Source organism: Ochlerotatus camptorhynchus, unplaced genomic scaffold (genome assembly GCF_037179485.1).
Source record: "Ochlerotatus camptorhynchus isolate MF236.1 unplaced genomic scaffold, CSIRO-AGI_Acam_v1.1 ptg000150l, whole genome shotgun sequence".
In the NCBI taxonomy this organism is placed as follows: Eukaryota; Metazoa; Arthropoda; class Insecta; order Diptera; family Culicidae; genus Ochlerotatus; species Ochlerotatus camptorhynchus.
In genome coordinates, this window is record NW_027040640.1 from 4,024,514 (window position 1) to 4,043,396 (window position 18,883).

At 39.5% G+C, this 18,883-nt stretch overlaps 2 protein-coding genes across 4 annotated transcripts in view; one reads left to right on the forward strand and one right to left on the reverse strand.

The window, feature by feature from the left end:
- Positions 1 to 11,624, reverse strand: part of LOC135701164 (uncharacterized) — a 65,120-nt gene extending 53,496 nt beyond the window's left edge. Inside the window, exon 1 of one of the 3 annotated variants that reach the window (XM_065221901.1) lies at positions 11,382 to 11,624. The gene's annotated coding sequence lies outside the window, so the exon portion shown is untranslated. Of the gene's footprint in view, positions 1 to 10,766; positions 11,061 to 11,238 lie in introns of those variants that run through there. The other 2 variants (XM_065221900.1, XM_065221902.1) reach the window with 2 other exon arrangements.
- The window catches only part of LOC135701176 (zinc finger protein 84-like), a 271,564-nt gene that overhangs the window by 129,407 nt on the left and 123,274 nt on the right, over positions 1 to 18,883 (forward strand). The gene's annotated exons all lie outside the window — the stretch shown is intronic.

Consider the following 18,883-nt stretch of genomic DNA (forward strand, 5'->3'; position numbering starts at 1 on the left):
AGTTCTCATAAAATTCTAAACAATTCTCGATGTTTTACCTAGGAATTCCCCCAAAGATTTTACTGAAAACATCTCTCCTCAATATTCACCACTAAGTATTCTTCTAAAATTCCCATGGAATATTCCGAATTCTCTGAATTCTGCTTGATTTGTTGTCAGATTTTCCTAGGAACTCTTTGAGTTCTCTAAAATGATTACAGAAACAACTTTCAAACTCTATAGCATTCGTTTGAAATTTATCTCAAAACTTCGTTGTAAATTTCCTTGATACTTTCCTCAAAAGTTCTTTGAAATACTCCTGCTTTTGGAATCAGAGTTTTCTTTGTATTTCTTCCAAAATTCCCTTTGGATTCGCCTTCTTCACTTGAAATTCGACTTGAAAGTACCTTATAATTCTCCTTATAATTCACTTTCAGTTCTCCTTACATTGGAAAGCCTCCTCAAAATTGCCTTACAGTTTTAATCTGAACTCTCTTTGAATTCCCTTTGGAATTGTCTTGAAGTGTTCCACAGAAATCTCTTGTAAATTTGCATTGAATCCTACTTAGGATTCCCTTGGAGTTCTACTCAGAACTACCTTGGAATTACCTTGGAATTCTCCTTACTTTTCAGCTGGAGTATGGAGTTCAACAGAACTAATTTCTTCATATTTCGATTTCCTAAAAAATATCCTTTGGTATGTTCCGCTGAATTCCCTTGAATCTATTTCTATTTCATTAAAGTTCATTAGGCCCATAATTTATTCGAAATCTAGGTTTATTGGAATTTATTATATGTTCGTAGTTTGAATATTTATTTTCGTTCCAAATTCATGGAAAATTTTCCAAGTTTGATCTCATTAGGTCCAAGTTTAAAATCTTTGGAATTTATCCATGTCTCAATATCTTAAAAACTCAATTAAGGCCAAGGGGTAAGTCACTCAGCACATTGCGGCGAAATTAGAATCGGCACAGCTTGGGCACATACATCGGTACACCTTCGATATACCTTCGGCACAATCTTGTAGGCATTGAATTGTTGTAAATAAAATGGGAGCACTTCTGGATAACTGTCGTTGAAGTTGTTCACAGCATTACGTGCTGTTTGACTGTATTTTCAGGAACATCCTCTAATGGAGTATACAAGAGGAACTCAGACCAACAGTTCACTTATACAGCTATCCCCCGAAGAACAAGCTACCCACTGAGTTGCACCCACTGCTTTTTCTCGGTGGTGTTTCAATCAGTCGGTCTGATTTTTGCATGTGAGCAGTGCCAATGGAGAACTAGTCACTCACAGAAAATCAGAGCGCTTGGTTGAAAACTCACCGAAACCAATCGGTGGGTGCAGCTCAGTGGGTAATGCGTTCTTCGGGGGAAAGCTGTAGATCTAAATATGAAATGTAGGCTCTAGAGTGGGCTCAAGAGAAAGAGGCAGTTAGTACCGTATTAGTACCCGCAAATAATGCTGCAACTCACACAAATTAAACTAAAGCAGTCTATTCATCATCCTCTATAGTCGGTCTCCAACAACGCTCCCCACCGGTTCCAACTCTTTCTGGCCGCTGATAGACCGATGTTTTTCACATCACGAAAAGCTAGGTTTCTGGTCTACCTTTGAGGGCATTATAAAGCACTCAAACACAGGACTTGTATATACACAAATCACTGAAATTTCGCACACCCTCAACTTCCCGCGTCATCCTCAATCCAATTTATCCTTGCGATTTCAAATCAAAACATTCAAGGTGTCAGAAATCCCGGGTTGCCGGGATGGGTATTTTACAAACAATCCCAGCTTGCTCTATGACCGGCACAATCGACATACCTGCTGCACACTTGAGGCACACTGACAAAAAAGATGACCCAACCCCTTGATTAAAGCAAAATATTTTTGAATATACACTACCAGCCATAAGTATGGAATCACCCCCAACAAATTTAGCACCACCTATGTTTCGAAATCCTGATTATATGCAAAGATGCTGTCTTGAGCAAAGTTGTTCAGAAAGCCAGCTGGACAGCTGAAGGGGGACGGTTTGGTTCGGATTTCTGACAGTACGTGGCGCTAAACGCTAAATTGTACATGTAAAATTGAGCATTTTGTGATTTATTTTATCTCGTGATCACGACGACCTAGAAAGTTCTTATTGCTGATGGCATATGAGCTTATTGCGTGCTATCATCTCAATTTTCTAGATGCACTTCCACAGTTGTTAATTGAGAGCTTTCCATGCCTATACCATTTTTGCATTAGTGTAATTGTGTGGCAAGTTCAATCGTATACTATATGCCCAGGAAAGTCGGGAAATTTTCCAACCCGAAAAATTCCTAGAGCGGACCGGGAATCAAACCCAGCCACCTCCAGCATGGTCTTGATTTGTAGCTGCGCCTTTACCGACTGAGCTAAGGGAGGTCCAAAGATGGTCAGCATAGCTCGGAATTCTCTCACTACGTGGCGCTAGAGTACAAGTAGATTTGAGCATTTTTGAAACTATTTTATCTCGTGATTCTGACCTGATAGACGACTCTTCAGCAAAGTTGTTTAGAAGACCAAGGGCGTCCGGAAGATGGTTAGTATTGTTCGGAATTCTGCCACTACGTGTCGCTAGTGTAAATGTAAAATTGAGCGTGTATGTAATTATTTTATCTCGTGATTCCAACCACCTAGAAAGTCCTCAGCAAAGTTGTTCAGAAGGTCATGGCCGAGCGGATAGTGCATCCGAGGCCTAAAGGGCCGAGTTTCATATACCAATCGACTCAGTTAGAGGAGAGGCTCAATGGATTTTAAATCAGGTCCAGATCATTCTCCCAAAACTTGAGCTCATTTGGATGCGAACTCATACTGCGCAGGCCCTTTGAACTTTATATGGGAATTACTATTGAAAAAGTGAACTTTGTGTTCTCAAAGTCCTAGCACTTTGCCATAATAAAGACCACTTTTTGATTAGACTTCAAGGTAATTAGTTATAAATTAATTTTGAAGCCTATAACTTTCTGATATGATTAGTTGACTGCTTTCAGGGCAACACTACATCTTGCATTTATGACAGAGTAGCCTGGATTTTATGCCTTATTCTTCGCCCAAAGCACTCCAATATTGCCTGCTGAGGAGAGTGTCAGAAGACTATCATCTTCCTAAGTAATCAATAACTACTTATCCTGACATTAAATTAAAACGCGGTGTTCAGCAAACTTGTAGCTGAAGAAATTTCACATTAGTACAGAAAGGTTCCGTATATCATTACAGCGAAGAGCTAGAACGAAGAGAACAAATAGTATTTCCCATAGAAATTCATAGGGCCTGCTCAAATTTTTGGAGAATTGCCAGGACCTGATTTGAAATCGATTAAGCTGAGGGAAGCAAAATCGATTGTTGAACCACTCTAGTGTGTAGGCAACGGTTTCTTTTTAAAGAATTGTTTCTCGGCAACCACTGAAATGAGATATGGACAGAACAAGATACGAAAAAAAAAATACGGATTAAGCGAACTAAGTCGTGTTTTGTAACAATTACTGAACCAAATTGTTCGCAACAACCACCAAATGAAACGCTTCATGGTATCATACAAAGATTTTAAAATATTTATGGAATCGGTCAACTGGTTCCAGAGATATGATCGGATCAACATCCGAAAACACGAATTAATAGAACTAAGTCCTGTTTCTCGGCAACCATTGATCCAAATTGGACGAAACAAACACCAAATGAAAGGCTTTATGGTCCCATATAACGTTTCTGAATATCTTTGGAATCGGTTAACTCGTTCCGGAGATATGAACGGACCAATATCTGAAATCAGGGAACTAGTTAAGTCCTGTTTCTCGGCAACCACTGAACCGAATTGAACACAACAACCACCCAATGAAAGGTGCTAAGATCTTATAGAACGGAATATTTTTGGAACAGGTCAACTGGTTCCAGAGATATGACCGAGACATGATCCGGTTTGTATGGGCAATAATGCGACTGAATCCATGACATGTGACACCACAAATGAAATGAGAATTGAAAATCCAGGTCAATGTTAGTAATGTCCACCACACTGGCCATGTTTTAGGAACCCCCGGATAGTAACCAGTGCACACTGGGCCAGGAATGCAATCTAGCGGAGCAAAATTAATAACTCAGAAACGAAGCATTTTTGCGACTTGGTGTCTCCGGCAAAGTTTCTCATCATAAAATCAAATCTCATCATCAAATAGTTCAAAACTCTTCTGCAAAGATGGCGCCACAATCTAACTTCTTTCTCTGACGTTTTGGAGACTTTATGTCTTCGGCAAAGTTGTTTATCTTGACAAAATAAACAACTCTTTTGAAGACGTAAAATTTCCACACCCTACCGGTTCCGAGTTATATGGAGTTAAAGAAAAAAATGTCGAAAATATGGTTTTTTCTTTCTGTTTCGGTTTTTTTGCTTACAACCATATAATGTTATATTTTTCTTTTATGCAAATGCATAAAATAAATAGCTTTTGTGAAGAAACATGCTGGTTTAAGCTTCAAATTTTAAATGTTTTGTTAAAAAAAAACCGAAAAAACAACAATTTTTGAACTTTAATATCTCCCAAAGCGCGAAAAATCGCAACCTGAAATTTTCAGCAAAAATTAAGCAATATTAGATAAACAAAATATCAAAATTTGAGTGAAGTATATTTTGGTGTTTTTGAGATTTCTTCATTTTTGTTGAACATGTTTTTTTCTATAACCTTTTTTAATGCATTTGAAGACTTGACGACTTTGGCAAAGTTTTTGGTAAAATTAACAACTCTTCTTAAGACGTCAAACTCCACAGCCTACTGTTTTCGAGTTATATGGAATACAAGAAAAAAAAATGTGTGCGGTGTTTGCCAGTCAAGTTCAATGAGTTTGTTTTGGTTTGTCTAACTGTGTTGAAATTTAGCATAGGATGCCGGTTAAAAAACTATATGTTTAGTGAACTAACAGAACAAAATAACTGCGAATGATATGCCAAGAACTAAAATCGGCCTAAAATCTACCGACATACGGTCATTTTCCTGGAATTGGTTTTAATGGAGGATTCTGAATGCGGTTAGATCTTTCAATCACTCAAAACATGCCGTGCGGTAACTCTTTCTTTATGCTTTTTCATCAATAGGCTTTCTATAGACTTTAAATGGATCATTGACAACATTGACTGCTCTTGAAACTATTTTCAAATATCTATAGTTTTAATTTTTGTTACAAGCTTGTAAAATATATATAAAATAATTCAAAATATACTTTTTAAATATTTGAATTTAAAAAAAAAATCAGAATTGTTACTCAAAATTACTAATCAAAAATACCGTCTATATTTTTCCCGGAAAGATTTTATTTTCCTGTACAACTTTGTCTCAGACGTCATTTCGATCAGAATTTGTGCAAAAATGTGAATGATTGCCCACCCAACTAACAATTTCACAATGTAAACGCTTTACTCATTTCATTTATTCAGCCTCAAATTCAAACGTTATACGATATGAGAAAACCTTTACTCAATCTCTATACAAGCAAATCTGGCGAACTTAGTCAGCTACTTATGGCTATTGGGACGGTTGGGACAAGCTCTAATTGCATATCATTTAACGCTTCTATACAGCTGTTATCCTGCTCTTTAGTTGTGTGTGGACTTGAAAGGCGCTTATTCAACCTTTTCCCGGTTATCCAATAATCACTACACAGCTTTGTCTTGAAGCCGGGTTGAATATTGTTTACGCTATTTTTTTAATCGAGGAATTTATTGAGTTTATATTTTGCTGTAAATAAAATTAATCCAAATTAGTTACAAAGCAACACCACCAAATTATTTATCCTGCACCGGAATCTGAAATCGAACTCGAGACGACCGCATTGGAAATCCTTGACACTACCAACTGTGGTACGCCAACACTTTGAACTGCCCAAGTAACAATACAAGCTGAACATTAAGAACAGAAGCTGATTATTGGTTGATTTAAGGTGTACAAAGCTGATTAACATCAGGCTGAATATATAGTTGATTAGTAGTGCATGAAGCGAATTGTATCCCCATAATCCAACCTCAATAGGTTAGCTGATCCAAAGATTGAACAAGCCTTATTTAAGCTTAACACAACTCCACAAATCAGCAATGCGTTACACATATTTTGATAGCTTGATTTGTTAAATGTCGTCAGTTTCTGTGTCACTCGTTGCATGTCCGGCATTTTAGTTCTACTAAATTCACTGCCTACCTTTCTAATTACTAATTACATCCAAATGACCATCAACATAAATCGCGTGCTTATGTTCACATTGTGTTATGTGCACTTGAAAATGAGAGGAATGTTTAACTGTCACCAGTTGTTGCTTACAATCCTGCATTGCTGTATAATACTGTTCCGGGTGCTGTTATTCAACTTAAATTTGACGTGCTTCAAGTTAATGATCATACCTTTTACCACACATATGTCTAAATGGTTCAGTAGGTATGGTTGACGCCTATGAATCAGTGACTGCTGGTTCGAATCCCGAAATGCAAAGGTAATTTTTAGAAATATATTAACATTATAAATATGTTAATCCAATTAGTCAGGAACAAGTTGAAGCAGTTCCAATATAAATGCATAAGATATGAAGCGGTCTTCTGTTATTATTTTTGAAATAAAACTAGAAGGCTGAACAAGGGTTGGAAAAGACTGTTATTTAATGCCTTAAAAAGCTTATAATGTCTATTACTGTTAAGCTTTTGGCTGATTAAAATCACCAGATTTAGATGTTTAAAAGCTGGACAAAGGTTAACGTGGTCTATGTACAGCAATTATTCAATCTAATCAATCAAATTGTTACCTGGGTGATGTAAAAAAAAATCAACATGCCCTTCTTCAACAAAATCGCTGAGTTGAGGCTTTGGGGCTTATTACGGATGTCACTTCACGGTGAAAACTTGTCACTTTTCGTCACGGTGAAGTGATTCCCATTTGATTTGTACGGTAATCACGGTTCTTATTCTGAGTATCACTTGCTTATCACCGTATAGTGACACCCGTAATAAGGCCCTTTATAATAGTGCACATTACTCACTTTTCTAGTTACTTCACCTTTGTAAAGGAGCAGAGTAAAAGCTGTAAAACTGCACACGTCTAAAAATAAAGTAGCGCTAACATAGTTTATTAGGTTGTTTAGTTGTTGAAAAAACACTTTTGATGTTTATGTTATTCAACAAGAGTTGGTTGTGTAAAAGCCATCAAATCTCGATTACTTTTTCGAAGGGACGTATCAGCTTTTGTAAGCAATGAATTTGATCGTCGATTTGGCGTAACTGGTAGCTCGCCCACGCATGTTAATTCTGTCATCAGATAGGGGAAATTTTCCTATACCTGATAGTGGTGTTAGTATGCGTTTGCAAGTTACCAGTTACGCCAAATCGACGATCGACTGCATTGTTTACAAAAGCTGATACGTCCCTTCGAAAAAGTAATCGAGAAATGAGTACTATATTCACTTTATTAGCTTTGTTTTGCAGCTACAAGCTGAAAGTTGATTAGGATGTGTATTAAAGTGACATTAGCGTTTATTGGCTGTTGTTATTCAGTGAGACAGGCAAATTGAATAATGGTTTTGAAAAAGTCGAGTAAACGCTCTTCAAAACAATTTTGCTAGCTTCTGCTTGTAGCTGTATCTGCAGCTTTTTTTCAGCTGATTTACAGCACAACAATGCAAAAGTTGCCTTACAAAGCTGAAAATGTTAGTTGGGCATAACACACAATTATGCAAAGTTTCATGGTAACCGGAGTTTTTCCGATTCGATTCGTCATTTGGTGTGGAACTGCTCTCTTCTTCCATTCTGAATTTCTACGATGACTACCAAGGAAACAGCGCAATCTTTGAGAAAATTCTTTATGTGAACCACTGAGTTCTTCTTATGTTCAAGCATCTTGCATCAAATTTTATTGTGTCCCAGCATGATGAACACTTTCTTAGTTCATAACTTTCTAAAACTATTTTAGTTCGACATCTCAATTGTTATTCCCAGGATTTTATTGTTTTCTGAAAGAATTTCAAGTTCTAAGTTCAATCTATCGCTATCCAACATTGGTCGTAGTGCCTTTTGGACTTCAAAAGTTTATCTTAACCAAGGTTGCAAAGACTCATTTCAGCTAAAATAATGTTTTTCGGAATAATAAAACCAAAAGATGGTATGATGGCATGTTTTACTTGTAAATTACAAGAAGAGGTTACAAAGTATGCGTTGGAAACATAAAACCTGTAAATTTTGCTTTCTATGAGTCACAATCAGCGATTTGCTGATCGCTGAGTGAGTGAGTGAGTGAGTGAGTGAGTTTGTGAAAAATCGCTGATTGTGACTCTCATGAAGTGAAATAAACAGGTTTAATATGTCAAACACATTCTTTGCAACCTCTTCTTGTATCCTACCAATTCAAAATTTGATCATGGCATCTAATTATTTCATAATTTAGAAAAACATTGTTTTAGCTGAAATGAGTCTTTGCAACCTTGATCTTAACTATGAAACTTTAACAATGTATTACTATTCTAAAACCATATTAAATCATCAAAAAATTTAAATATTATTTTGTTTCAAAACATTGTCTTACTAACGACATCTATTGCAAAAATCAAATGTCATTCCATATTTCCATATTTTTTAAATTAGCCCATTACTTGACTAGTCTATTGATCCCAAGTACATCTATAAGCGTACCCCATTCCAGTCAAAATTCTAGTATTACACAATATTGGTTTTGATTCGCTATGAAAGTTTGACAGATAAAATGAGGGGTTCGTGGGGTGTATCGATTAGCTTGGGACCGAAGATAGTACCAGAGCTGAGTCAAAAAGTTGAACACGTTTTTTCAGAACCTTCTGGTCTTAGAGTTACTTCTATGGTTATACAGTTTTCAGTAGTTACTTCTGTGGCTTAGCAGTTTATATCAAACCGGAAACTGAGAATTTAAATTCCTAAAATAAGTGGTCCTCCTTTTTGTGCCAAAACTAGCGCACTTATCTTAGTATCATTGTGCGGAAAAGGAGTATTGCTTGAAACAAACTTCTCTAACACAGACATCGAAGTCATGGTGCCGTAAAGCCCTGCTAGTTTTAATAGCTAAAATTGCAATTAAACGACACTTAATCAGAAGTTGTTAAAGTGTTACCCCTACACAGGTGCTCAATGGCGTTATATGTAGGGCAGTGCTGCAAAATATCAACCGTATTCGACGATATTGACAAAGCAGCTTTCGTCACTAGCACGAAATGAAAATTATCTTCAAAGGATGCCATGTCATTTGTCAGTTGCAATTCTTCAATGCAGGACGTGTAAATATTTACATCAGTGACAAATCTCTTACCTGCGTAAGGATCTGTCATGATTGTCTGAGTTTTGTTGAAAAAACGTAAATATTTACGCTGAATAAAATACAGTCAGTTTTATTTGCAGTTGAATCTCTAACAAATGATATGTCTGAAGCAAAATTAATCCATGGAACCGTTATCAACTACATAAATAACAATATCGTGAATAAGAATGCACCAAATTACACCTTTTTGGAACCAACCCTAATAAAAATAACTACAAAGGAGAGCTTAACGACGTGTTAGGAGTATCATCCAAACCATTTGTGGGATAGTTTACCCATCAGGGATACAGTTTGTTTATGGTATTTGTTTATAAGCGAAGTCAATCTCTGCCATTGACGAAAAATGAATCAGATTTCGACAAAGGTTTGTGTGAGAGCTAATTCTTTCACTGATAATGACAAAAATATTTTTGTCGAAATCCCCTGAAATCTTTCAATGGAAATGACAAAACTCTTCAAGCAGGGGTGTAGGCAGAGGCACCAGTTAATCAAATTAAAAATGAACACCATTTATTTGCATATTAAAATCAACGGGGTTCAACGGTAGTGAAACAACTTTGATTGCCTATTTTCTTTCAATGGTTACTAATTGGAGGTGGTTGAGTTACCCACTTCAATCAATATTTTTTTGTTCATTGAGGCAATGAACGATCACACTTCTTTTTTCGCACATGGTTGATGTAAATAATTTTCGATTTCACTGCCCTGAACACTGATAAATGCTATCCAGATCGGACAACTAGTTACGTAGATATGGCTCAATATATTTTCAGAGTTTGTCCAATAATTTACAAATCATCAAACGTGGTAATATTTTAGGGTATAATGTCTCTTTTTTTAAAAAAGAAAACGTTGCAACATATTATTCCAACCAATCTTATAATCCTTTCCAGCAGCGAAATTTGCATCCTGTATATCCATATTGCGGCTTCTGTTCGTGAATCACTCGAGCCATTTTTAATGTTGCCATCCTATTCTCGATTTGCATCCATCTCGCTCATGTGCTGGCTCCGTTGTTGTAGGAGTGTGCTCCTCTTCTTGATTCGCTTCATTATGCAAACTTTCGCGAGACGCGACTTATAGCGGTAAAAGCAATCCTTTTATATTCTATGGAAACGACGACCACCACCAACATCACCTCAGCTACTTCACCGCTATGCTATGTACCTATGTTGATACAATCAGATCTCGGACAGAGAAAGAGAGAGATAGAGAGAGAGAGCGTGCAAGCACATACTGCCGAAGATTACACGAAAGGAATCCCGAAGAAGGAGACATTTCGCGCACTCTCGCGTTCTTCTTGCATTTTCTGTGTGCTCCTTACGTCGATTTTGCGCACACCAACACCCGTTTGAATTCACAATTTTTGATCCAACTGGTTCTTGTATCCATCCTTCCGAACAAACTATGTTTTTTTTTCTCTAATGCTCACTAAAATTTTAATACCTGAGTTTTCTTTTCACTTCACCTCGTCTAATTAAAAAATAAGACACTGTTGTGTCGAACGTCACACATTGAAATTTGAGTGCACCAACACACGCCGGCTTGCATTGTTATAACTCGTCTTGTTCGCTCTCACACGGCACACGGATCCAGCGCAGCAATGTCACGCGCTTCTCTCCGTTCGCCTTTCGTTCACACACCAAACCTCCAGGAGAGATCAAACGACAGTAACCATAAAAAAAATCATCGTGTGAACTAACCATTTATCGGAAAGAGATAAAGTTGCCACACATTGAAATAAGAAAAAAAAAACTCCTTCTCACACCCGATCCCAGCACGACGACGGGAATAACAAAACACAGTAAAAAATATTACAAAGTTACGAAGAAGAGTCCAGCCGGACTGGGAAGGATACGAACAAAAGGTGAGCGAGAGAAAGAGAGCGAGAAAAGGAAACACAATTCAAAATGCTTACTGCAGAGAGAGAGAAGAACACACGAAGGTATCACACAATTTTTTTTCTGTTCCGAATACTGGTTTTCATTCATGGAACCAGCCCGAGAAAGTATTTCACCTTTGCTCGGAGTGCTAGCATATTTTTTTGGCACAATTCTTCACCTCTTTTTCTTGCGGTCAGCGAATCCAAAATGCACTTTTATCACTTTTCCGACCAACCGTCGTGTACGCGTCGTCGTTTCCACAAACTTTGATTTTTCCACACCAGAAGCAGCAGATGATTGTACTGATTTCAATTGATTATTCCTCTTTTGCTTGCTGCTGCCTCTAATTTGCCTTAATGAGACTGAATTAACGCGAACCGCGATTTCACACGAGCCAATGGGTAGGACCGAATCCATTAACTGTACCTTCTCGACTGAGGCGATGATGGTTTTGGTTCGATATGCCGAAACCGAACGGGAGAATAACAATGGGTTCGGCTCGGGTCTCGGGTTGCGCGCGGGGGTACACTGGAGCTTCAGCGAGAATTGGGAGAATTGATGTGAGAGAGAATCGGTGATTGAGCGAAATTGGCGACGGTGCTGGCGTCTACAGGTGATGGAGGGAGTTTGCTATTGATGGGGTTTTTATGTGAAGTTGTCTGCAATATTAGAATTTCAAAGATTGTACGGACAAGTTTCATGGAGAAGGAAATTCAAATTAATCTGCAGCATTTGTATGGAGGTTTTAAGTGAAATTCAGAATTGTTTAAGATTTTATGGAGGATTTCCTAATTTCTTACGCTGCTTATTTAATGAAAAGAGTAGCATGAGTTATTTTTTAAAGCTGATTATATTCGTGAGTTTTATTTTTAAGAAACTTGTAGATTGATTCCCAGTAAAATGAACTTAATAAAGTCCTGCAACAAAAAAAACTTGAACAATATTTAACCAGGCTTCAAGAGAAAGCTGTGTAGTGATTATTGGATAACCGGGAAAAGGTTGAATAAGTGCCTTTAAAGTTCACACACAACTAAACAGCAGGATAACAGCTGTATAGAAGCGTAAATGGATATACAATAAGAGCTTGCCACAACCGGTCCCAACAGCAATCAGTAGCTGACTAAGTTTGCCAGATTTGCTTGTATAGAGGAGGCTGAGTAAAGGTTTCCTCATATCGTACAACATCTGAATACAGTTTGAGGCTGTATAAATGAAATGAGTAAAGGGTTTACATTGCGAAAATTGTAAGTTGGACAAGACACGACCGTAGATTTGACGTAGGATTACGTACTCGGTATCAATATTCGGCGACTGTGTTAGGGAAACCTCGTTTTCTGATGATAAAATTACGCATTTTCGTGCACAAAATGCACGGAATTTTTGGTTTATTTAATAGATAATACAAACAGCAAAAATTGATTGGAGGAATTTTTTGTTAGAATTTTCCAAACGTGGGATATTCGCGATCGAACAAATGAGATTTTTTTACTTTTTTTGTCTAGCAGGCTGGAGAAAACCTTACCAACAATCAATACGAAACTAACGATTTTAAATTGGCTCACTACTTGACTAGCCTATTGGTCCCAAGCAAACAATTAACGTACCCCATTCTAGTCGAAATTCTAGTACTACGCAATGTTTGTTTTGATTTGCTATGAAAGTTTGACAGATAAAATAAGGGGTTATTGGTTTTTCCTATGTTTCGAGGGGCGAATCGATTAGCTTGGGACCGAAGATAGTACCAGAGCTGAGCCAAAAATTTGAGCACGTTATTCCGGGACCTTCTAGTCTTAGAGTTACCTCTATGACCTTACCTTAATTCGAAGTGTTTCTGGTTAATTGACAAGTGATGTGATGTGATATTCGGTCATTGCGATAATTTGTATGTACCACTTCAATACTGTTACGCGTTTGACCTCAGATGTTTGGTTGATGGCTACATTATCAAAGAGCTTTGGGGGTGATGTGGCTGGCAGGAAGACGAGCGAACGTTCAATGAAAATTAACTCTTAAACAACAATAATTTATGGTGGTCCTGAAAAGATCCGTTTTGTCGTGATAGTTGAATAATGCTGAGCTATTAGGGTGTTCAACACTGATGAGGCTAGCAAGCTGTATGTTATATGGAACGAAGGTGACGCGCTTGGCATAGATGGCCCACAGCGGCTTCCGAAGAGTAACTGAATCCGATCAGTAGCGGTGCGGCTTCTTCCTCCTTCTTCGCTGAATCGAGGGGTCTTGAGGACAGCCTTGATAGCTAGCTGCTTGCGGGGAGCCTTTCGTTGTGTATTGGAGAAAAATGTACAACACTACACGCAGAAAGCACTGCTACTGCTGGACACTACCACTCACCACACACGGTGATTGAATGTACACCGTTCGGCGATACCGGATGGGATACGATTTTGAAATCTGTGTTAGGGAAAGTACTTTTCGCAGGCAATCGGTGATAATTTTAAGTATCATAGCAACAGTTCCACTTTCGTGCAATTTTCAAAAGTGAACTTTTGAAATTTGATAATGTGTTAATTTTAACAGATTCGTAGAAAAGATTTTCTATCGATTGGCGTATTAAGAATTAAAATCCATCATCTTTGGATCAAAATCAGACCACTTTGATGCCGCGACCGACTTTGCCTTAAAAATACATGGTATGTTAGATTTAATCTTATGGGAACTGACATCCGATTGATGACTTTGACAAATGTCCAGAAAATACTCTGTAGCCGCATGGTATAGCCTTCCAAGGATTGCCGAGGCGATTAAAAAAAACTCATTAAAGTCCCCAAAGAACAACGGTTGGGTAAGCTCGATCGTTCACTGTAAGGGAGTAGCTTAAGCGCCACGTCGTTAGAGGGCCACCCGCTTAGATCATGGATTCCCCGGGATGAGACTCGCCGAAGAAAGGCCATATGAAGGCCCTGACGAACGGTTTGCAGAACGATCCAACTCACCTCAACTTTCCTACTGTGTTACCTGACTTATAACGAATATACGTTGTATACGAGTACCCCGAATACAACGTATGACTCGTCTAATTTTGCATAGCATTTGCAATGTAAAATTAGACAAACTATACGTTGTATTCGGGGTACTCGTATTCAACGTATATTTGTTATCAGACCTGTGTCAGGTAACACAGTAGCGTCCGACTTACTAGATGTCAGAATCAGCAAACTGACATTACCGACCCTACCCTAACTCACCGCACAAGGAGAAGCTTTCACACCTAATCCTACATCATCACAGGAAAGTTCCCTGCACAATCGGGGCCAGTTCGATGGCACGATTGGTCGCGAAGAACGTCACCGATATCGGAGATTTAGGTGACGCTGCCAAAAATAACAATGCTGCCAACATGGGTGCGTGAAGCGAGTGTACCCCATTAGGCATAAATACGTTAGGCATACGGACGTTAGGCATACGGACGCTAGGCATAATGGACGTTAGGCATAAAGTCATTAGGCATAATGGACGTTAGGCATAATATACGTTAGGCATAATGGACGTTAGGCATAAAATACCTTGCTGCTGTGCAACTCTAGGAACCTGTTTCGAGCATGGTAAACAATGCTTAAATTAGGCTAAGCGTTGAATAAAAAATCATACAAGTTAAACAAACATAGTTTCTATACTAACATTTGAAAAGGGCGTAATTCCAAAATGACCATATCGAGAAAATCGCTTCTGAATTTTGATGACCTAAAAATTAATCCCATTTCACGACTTTCCATTTTCTGGATGATTTTATAAGCTTGACATATAGTTAATAGTGTAATCTATCATCATGCATCACTAAAAACTCAAAAAAGTTTTCTTTGTCGTGAAATCGAGAAGAAAACATCATACGCTCTGATAATTTCATACATGTTGTTACCCCCTGGATCTTCCACAATTTGAACTGCCAACACTGGTGATACGCCGTGGAAGTACACCCTCGGGATTTTTTATTTGTTGTTCCGCCTTGGTTCTTCGTTCGCAAATTTTGTTAGAGTGGAATTACGCCCGGAGATTTTTTTGGTCTTCTTTTTGTTCGTTGTTTACACGTGAACTATCAATCGGGCGTGACTAGATACTACAGACTCAATACGTTTGGCATATTAAAACGATATAATTCGTAGTTCTAGTCCAAGGCGTAACAACCAGATGCATCTTAGAGTTGAAAGTTGGAAATACGCCATGTAAGAAGAAACGTTTTTGATGATTTGAAGTGATATTTTCTTCTACTTTTTCGTGTTTATCGAGTAGTTTGTGAACTATTCTCTTTATATGTGGCAAAATATGGTTTGTTTACATTTTGGCTCATCCGCCCCTTTCAAATGTTAGTCTAGGTTTCTTTACTAAGCACAGTTTGGAATCCATTATTGATCATATCATAAGTGACGTAGCTACATATTTACTTAGATCCAACATTAGTAGCGATAGCGGTTAAGTAATCTGGCAATGAAAACTCAGCATAGTTTTGAACTATAACTTGAAATCAATCGCATCTAGAAATAAAAAAAATCACACATTTGATGTAATATATTCTTACACACATATTACAATTGTCAAAGAAGAAAAGATTTTCCTCAAAGAACAGCTCATGAAATAAAGAATGGTGAATTCTGTGATTTTTCATTCAATAACAAAAAACAGCTAAGGTTGAATAAAATATGATGCAAAAGAACAGCTCATCAAATGAAGAATGGTGAATTCTGTGGTTTTTCATTCAATAACTAAAAAAAACATACCAGCTGCTGCTATACTTTTTGATACAACGATTCTGCTTTTGTTGTCATCAGAATGAAAACTAGCGGAACCGTCTGCTGATGTGAGGGAGCGATACTTCCATGAACAGTGACGAGTTTCCGAAACAAACAAGGAACTGTGGCAAACGTACTATCTGTGTAACCCAATACTTTGCCTGTCCAAGACGTCGCAAGTTTTCATGAGTTCCAAAAATTAAGGCTCTTTCATTATTGTCACCGAAGTCAGCAATCAATAGACGGTTCCCATTATCATCCTTCTGAGATTCATCGGGTAGATTATGCCTAACGTCCATTATGCCTAACATCCTTTATGCCTATCGTACATTATGCCTAACGTCCGTATGCCTAACGACCGTATGCCTAACGACCGTATGCCTAACGTCGTGTGAAGCTACCTCCATTGGTAGTGGAAAATGCCCATCTTAACAAGCTAATCGTGGATCTGGCGTCGCTGGCCGTTAAGGCCGAATTCAAGTTGGGCAGAGTCGGTACCAACGTGGTGCTCCGTACGAAAGTGGAGTATGACTTGGTCGTCACCTACCTGAAGGTGACATTCCCGATGAGAAACCATTAAAGGTCATCAGGGGCCTACCGAACTGTGACCCGAAGTTTATAGAAGCTGAAATCAAGGACCGGTACACGCTGGCCCCAAGTGCCGTCTAGCGGATGACAAGGAGGGACGATAATGCGAAGGCGTACTCGGATTGCCTTTTCCTGGCACACTTCCAGCAGGGAACGGTGATGCTCAACGCGCTGAAAGCCATCCGCTCAATGAATTCCATCATCGTCCGCTGGGAGCCATACCGTGGCGGCCATCGCGATGTGACTCAGTGCCAACGGCAACACCCGGAACTGCAACATTAAGCCACGCTGCGGCCATTGCGCTCAAGACCATGCCACTGCCGAATGTGCTGCGGATGAAGCTGTGACGTCCAAATGCGCTAACTGTGGTGGTGCTCACCAAGGATCAGACAAGCAGTGCCCTTAACGCGAGGATTTCAATGCCCTGACGAACGTCCCCCGACAACCAACCAGGACGAAGGAAGGATAAGGCCCTGGCATTCAGATCGGAGGACTTTTCGCCTCTTCATGGACAATCTAATTCACGGGTGCGATCCGCCCCCCCCCCCCCCCCCCGCTGGACAAAGCTCATAATCTCCCCTGAAGACAACCAACAGTGCAAAACAACAACCCCTATCTGTTCTCAGCGGATGAACTGATGGAAATTTTCGTCAACATGTCCGGTGCTCTGCGTAAGTGCCGCAATAAGTCCGAGTAGATCCAAGTTCTCGGTAAGTTCATCATCCAGTATGGCGTCTAAACCACTAACTGTCGTCACCTGAAACGCTTGCTCCGTAAGACCAAAACAGATTAAGCTTGGAGACTTCCTCCGTAAGCACAGCATCGACGTGAGCCATCTAACCGAGACCCACCTGAATTCCGGCGACAACTTCTGGTTGCCTGACCACAACATTATTCGGCTTGATAGCATTAGCTCCAGGGGGGGAGGGGTCAATAAAGGAATCAAGTTAAGCACTCTGCCCCACATCCGCACTTCTATCATCGAAGCCGTTAGTGTGGAGATGAAATCACCAACTGCAAACGTCCGGTTTATCGCTGTTTACTGCCCTCGGCAGTGTGCTATCAACAACGGATGTGCATGCAAATTCAAGAACGACCTGACCGCCATCACTCGTACTGTTGACTGAACTACAAGCGCAATCAGAACGGATGTCTATTGTTCAACCCCGCACAACATGTGAAGTTTTCGGACGAACCTACTTTCATCCCTTCGGCGGGAAATCTCTCCACCCTGGACTTTTTCCTGTCGAACATCGGACTATCCAAGCCGGAGGTGCGCAACGATCTCAGCTCCGACCACCAACTGGTGGTGGCTGAAGTTGGCATCAACGTGGTTTCTGCTAGAAGCTACCACCACGTCAACTGGGTGCAGTTCGGACGAATGGTGGACAGGCCATATCCGTGGCTGACGAGGCGTATGTTCGACAAGTTACTGTGAGGGCTAAGTTTGTTGCTATTGATTCCCACACCCAATTACTGATTCGGTTGAGAAATGTTCGCAGACACCAGTTTCAGAGGACTGGAGATCTTGGCAAAAAACGTGTAATGGCCGATCTGAACAGGCAGATTGCTTCCAGAATGGACTCACTCCGAAATGAAAGTTTCGGGCGTGTTGTCCAGAATCTGGACGACCGCTCCAGACCATTCTGGAAGGTAGCCAAGGTCCTGAAAACTCATCCCAAACCCGTTCCACCTCTCAGAGTCGATAATGATGACGATCGGCTTTTAATCACCCCACAGGAGAAAGCAATTGCGATCGGCGACCATGTCGCTTCATCGCATTTGCTTGGCTCGACTATCCAAAGTCCGCTCGAAGATCAGGTTGTACAATGCGTTCAAAACCTAGAAGCCTCCCCTTGTGTCGTGCCTCCGGCGGATAGGATTACAGTACAACAGATTTGTTCAGCACTGGTGATGTGGTTTTAAAATGAACGGTATGTAAGGTGACGTTGTTGTAAAAGGATACTGTGAACACCCAGTTCAAAAGGGAAGCATCCTTCTGCCACTACTGTGTCGTCGGTGGCTATAAAATAAAGCAAATGATCAACCATATTCAAGAATTATTCAGAATCTTACAGCAGACAACAAGGTAAACAAGGGGCGATGGTACGAAAAGTACGTAATAAACCTTTTGGTTGCCAATTCCGGTATTTTCCTTGCAAACACCAAATCGATGCATGTGCCACCCAATGTAGTCGGCAGCTTAGGGTCTGATACGAGATCGAATTGCAGAAAATTCTTCATACATTGGACGAATCCGATATTCTCAGCTTTCGAGACGTCTACGTTGAAATCCCCCGCAGGTGCTAGTTTCAGGAATTTCATTCATGCCAATTTTAGTAGAACT